The sequence below is a fragment of the Tachypleus tridentatus genome, chromosome 2 (genome assembly GCF_004210375.1).
Source record: "Tachypleus tridentatus isolate NWPU-2018 chromosome 2, ASM421037v1, whole genome shotgun sequence".
Taxonomy (NCBI): domain Eukaryota; kingdom Metazoa; phylum Arthropoda; class Merostomata; order Xiphosura; family Limulidae; genus Tachypleus; species Tachypleus tridentatus.
In genome coordinates this window covers 87,783,217-87,789,216 of record NC_134826.1, presented here as the reverse complement: position 1 = coordinate 87,789,216, position 6,000 = coordinate 87,783,217, and positions in this window count along the sequence as shown.

Sequence of the window (6,000 nt, the reverse complement as noted above, 5' to 3'; positions counted from 1 at the left end):
TAGCTCCAATTTATACAGCCTCGTTGATGACCAAACCAGGATTCACACCTTAACAATAACGTTTAAGTTAGGTAATGCATACACATACTATGAAACGGTGAGACTTGATTTTATAATTTCAAATGGAGATAAAGTGATTATTTCAATTATAAAACATTCATAACAATATTTTGATAAAAGCTTTTGAAGCACGTGATTGAATAACGGGAGGGCTAACAACACACTCTCAGACGAAAGATATGAATTTGAGCTTTACTTAGCTTTAAGAAAAACACTGAGAGACTGGAAGAGGGAGAGACAAAAAGACTTAAAGAGAATATTAGAAATAAAGATTGGTATTTGGAAAGATAGACACCGAGACTTTAACTACAGTATCGGTAATTCACACTCTTATGGACACACGAAATCATATTCCACTGCTCTTATCTTATCATTACCACTACTGACTTGCCTATATATATTTCACAATACCTAGCCTCTTCATCTCCACTAGCGACCTTTCTACACATATTTCACTACACATAACCTCACCATCACCACTAGTGACTTATCTACATATATTTCACTATATCTTAACTAGCGACTTGTCTTTATATATTTCACTATAACCAATCTTTTCAAATCCACTAGCGACTTATCTTTATCTATTTTACTATACCTAAGCTCCTCATCTCAACTAACGATTTATCTATATATATTTTGGGATACTTAAGTTCTTCATTACCACCAGCAATTTCTCTACATATGTCACACTATAACTAACCTCTTCATCTCCACCAGCGACTTCTCTTAATATATTTCACTATACCTAACACCTTCATCTTCACTAGCAACTTTTCCATATATATTTCACTACAACTAATTTCATCAACACCACAAACGACTTGTTTTTATATATTTCACTATATTTAACATCTTCATCACCACTAGCGACTTGTCTTTATATATTTCACTATACCTAACCTCTTCATCACCTCTAGCGATTTTTCTAGCTATATTTCACTTTCTCTAACCTTTTCATCACCACTAGCGACTTATCTTTATATATTTCACTATACCTAACCTCTTCATCACCTCTAGCTATTTTTCTAGCTATATTTCACTTTCTCTAACCTTTTCATCACCACTAGCGACTTGTCTTTATATATTTCACTATACCTAACCTCTTCATCACCTCTAGCGATTTTTCTAGCTATATTTCACTTTCTCTAACCTTTTCATCACCACTAGCGACTTGTCTTTATATATTTCACTATACCTAACCTCTTCATCACCTCTAGCGATTTTTCTAGCTATATTTCACTTTCTCTAACCTTTTCATCACCACTAGCGACTTGTCTTTATATATTTCACTATACCTAACCTCTTCATTACCTTTAGCGATTTTTCTAGCTATATTTCACTTTCTCTAACCTTTTCATCACCACTAGCGACTTGTTTTTATATATTTTACTTCTTCTTACCTCTTCATCACCCCTACTAACTTGTCTTTATATATTTCTCTATACCTATTCACTTCATTACCACTAGCGACTTGGCGATGTATATTTCATTATACCTAACCTCTTCATCTCCACTCACGGCTTGTCTTTATATATTTCACTATACCCAACTCTTTATTTCATCTATTCATTTCTATATATATATATCATCCAACCTAACCTCTTCATATCCACTAGAGATTTGTTTATATATATTTTACTATACCTAACCTCTTCATTTCCACTGGCGATTTCTCTATGTATTTTTCGCTAAACCTAAACACTTCATATCAACTAGCGATTTGTCTATATATATTTCACTATGCCTTACCTCTTCTTCTCCACAATCGATTTGTCTTTTTTATTTCACTATATCTAACCTCTTCATCTCCACTAGCGAGTTGTCTATATATATTTCTCTATACCTATTCTTTTCATCACCACTATCGTCTTTTCTACATATAATTCACTATCCCTGACTTCTTGATCTTCTCTAGTGAGTTGTCTATATATATTTCACTATACCTAACCCATTTGTCTCCACTAGTGAGTTATCTACATATATTTCTCGATATCTTAACTCTTCATCATCGCTAGTGACTTGTCTTTATATATTTCATTATACCAAACCTCTTTTCTCCACTTGCGATTTGTCTATATATATATTTCACTATTCTTTACCTCTTCATATCCACTAGCGACTTATCTTTGTATATTTCACTATACCTAACTTCTTCATCTCCACTTGCGATTTGTCCATATATATTTCACTATATTTAATCTCTTCATCTCCACTAGCGACTTATCTTTATACATTTCACTATACCTAACCTCTTCATCACCACTAGCGACTTGTCTTTATATATCTCACTATACTTAACCTCTTCATCACCACTAGCGACTTGTCTTTATATATTTCTCTAATACTAACCTCTTCTTCTCCACCAGCGATTTGTCTTTATATATCTCACTATACTTAACCTCTTCATCACCACTAGCGACTTGTCTTTATATATTTCACTATACCTAACCTCTTCATCACCACTACTGACTTTTCTCTGTAAATATTTTATCCTCTCAACCTCTATAACACCACTACCAGCTTGTCCACTTTAATAATTCAGTATGAGTTAAACTCTTTGATTTGATCCGTATTTTAAAACAAATTTTCAAGTACAGTCTAGCTCCCAATATGCGTGTAGACCCTAAACAAGAAGGTTTTTCCATGCTTCACACCTACTTTTCAACAATGGAGAAATTTAGAATTTTTGACTCAGTGGATATTGAGTGTGGTGTACATATGGTTATCAAATGGGAAAAATAAAAATAAAAGATTAGTATTCAAGACACTGAGTGAATGAAGTGGTTGAACAAGTACAGGTGGGTGTTAAAGTAATGTTTTAATGTCATATTTCCAATTTTCAATTACGCTGTCTTCTCTCAAGATGTTCTAATTCCATTTAAAGATCACACTTCTTGTCGTTGCAGTTACACGAAATGCCCGTAACAGAGAAGAATGGGAATATGTAAGTAAATAGCGTTTTGATCATACCTCTACCGGGAAAAAAAAACAACCAAAAACTAAATATAGTTTAATTCAAAAAAGTTGGTCTCTCCCTATATCCTTCGTGCGTCCAGTCATTTAAATTAGATCAACTCTGGATAATCATTGAAAAAAAAAACCACAAAAGCCTTGGATGCGGAATATCTGGTTTCATTTGCAGAGATTAAGGAAAGAAGGCAGGCGTTGTTACATAAGGGGGGGATTAGAAAAGAGACAATAAAATATCTAGTAATTATTGCTTAAAATAGGCACAATGGAGATGAATCCAGATACAGACTGACTGAATCCGGTTCATTGTGTTCGGGGTTATCCAGTACGGATACGTCTTGAAAGGACGTGGCCATATTCATCATCCTGATACGTGATAATACGTTTTTAATCAATGCCACCATTTGATGGATAGAGATAGTTGCATGATATATAGCCAACTGTATGTAATTAAATGGATCTCGATGTCAGCCATCCCCTGTCCTTTTGACATTACAGGCTTTAACTTTTGGTGCATGATTTGAAATGGTAAAACTCTTAAACTTGGTATGAAAATTATCCGGTGCTAACTAAACTGCAGTGTCGCACGTGCAACGCAATCGTAGCACTTCTCGGCATGAGAAACGACTACCTTTATGTCGTCGGTCTTGGAGAGAAGGTTTGGTTTTAATTTCGCTCAACGCTACACTAAGGCTATCTGCACTAGTTGTCCCTAATTTAGTAGTGTAAGACTAAAGGGAAAGCAGCTGGTGATCACAACTCAGCGCCATCTCTTGAGCTAATTTTTCTCCAACTAATAGTGGACGAGCATGTTTGTTGTCACGAGAATTAAAGCCCGCAGATTACGAGTCCATCACCCTAATCACCAAGCCATGTCGAAGCCTGCAAAGAAGGTTCTTTGTTTATGTCTACTTGTTTTTAAATTCCACATGAAGTTACACGAGGGTTATCTGCTCTAGACGTCCCTAATTTTGAAATGACAGGCTAGAAAAAAGGCAGTTAGTCATCGCCATCCTCCGCCAACTCTTGGATTACTCTTGTCAAACCGAATAATGAGATTTGACTGTTATTCTTATAATGCAACCAGGGCTCAAAAGTACGAAGCTCGATGTTTCTCTGTGTGTGTGTGTGTCTGTAACAGGACGCAAAACATGGATCCTCTGCTCCACAGCCCGATACGTTAACCTTATTTACGTTCCAACTTTCATGCGAACTCTAGATTTAAAAAAAACAGAACAAATTAAATAAACTGTAATTTCCTTACTAAAGCACTTAATATTTTCATCACAACGTTATGATGTTAGGTTAAGAAGTAAGTAACTGACGCATTTACAGATATGGTTAGCTAAGCCTAATTACCAGTTAATAACAATATTGTGTTATTTAATTTATTATAAGTAGATACTGATTACTAATAGATTTAATTATTATTAAGTTGTATATTTACATACCAGTTAATAATATACTTAGGTGATTGTCCTAGGCCAGTATTTCTCAGGTTGTACTAGGTATGCAGTTAATATTGGTTGTAGAAGAAAATATTAATTTTTTAATGAGTTCAATTTGTGCTCTCCGTTTACTTACAGACGACTTTCCTCACCTTTAAGTTTGCCAGTTTTTTTTCGTTCCTTCCAATTCACGAAAAAATCACATCATATATTCTTCAACTGTGGTGGAAAAATAAACTTCCCATTAAAGAGTAAGTGTTAAGTTTGACTACTAGGTATGTCAATGTTGCTTATTTTTTATTTATTTATTTTTTTAATTAGGCCTGAGTCTTTAATTCAGAAACAGAGATTGTAAAATAAAATTGTTAGGCTCGCGCGTTGCTGAAATAGGCTAATAGTCACTAAAAACGTGGCAACAATCGATATCCAATCGCCACAACTCTACATACGTCATTTTATACTTGAGTGTTTATCATGACAAAAAAGACCGCCAGAGGGCAGTAAAAACAAAAAGTGAATTTTCACATATTACTGTACGATTAGAAAATTCCAAAGCGTGGATTATTCCATATTTCCCCCCTTTCCACTAGTGGATCAGCGATAAGCTTAGGGATCTAATAACGTTAAAATAACGGTTCGATACCTTCAGTAGAGATAGTGAACACTGCGTGTAGACTTGCGTTTAAACCTATACGAACAAAAAATATCCTAGAAGCCAGGAATGCTTAGAGACAATGAAATTCAAAAACTAAATTTAAAAAGATAGAATTTGTTTGGGAATTTCGCACAAAGCTACTCGAGGGCTGTCTGTGCTAGCCGTCCCTAATTTAGCAGTGTAAGACTAGAGGGAAGGCAGCTAGTCATCACCACCCACAGCCAACTCTTGGGCTACTCTTTACCAATGAATAGTGGGATTGACCGTCACATTATAATGTTTCCACAACTGAAAGGACGTGCATGTTCGGTGTGACGGAGATTCGAACCGGCGACCCTTAGGTTACGAATCGAACACCCAAACCACCTGGCCATGACGGGCGGTCGCCATGAGTGACACTGCCTTTTCAGAAGATGATGGAACTATGAATATAATACGAAAAAACTAAGAGCTTCCTTTGTTCGAAATATCTTGAGGTTTTACAGTGCTAAAATTCGGGGCTCAATCACAACGATGAACAAACTTTGAGACACAAACTTGCACCCGTCTGTAAAGACATACAGAGTGAGGTTTTTGTAGGTGAATTTTAGGAAAATAAAATGTATTATAATAATACCCAATTTTTGTCTGCCTTGAAAAAGTGCGGACACCTTACTCTGCAAAAGCGCATGCTTGCGTGCTTGATTCCAACAGATGTAAATATATTTTTTAGACATTTTGTATAATAGCGCATTAGAAGTTCATCGAAGATTTTAAAAAGGTCTAACTTTAAGACATAGAATAATGTTATAAGTTTATTTATTGAGGGTATTAAGTACACGTTCCCCGAGGTGGGCAGAATACAAACAGCCCATTATGTAGCTT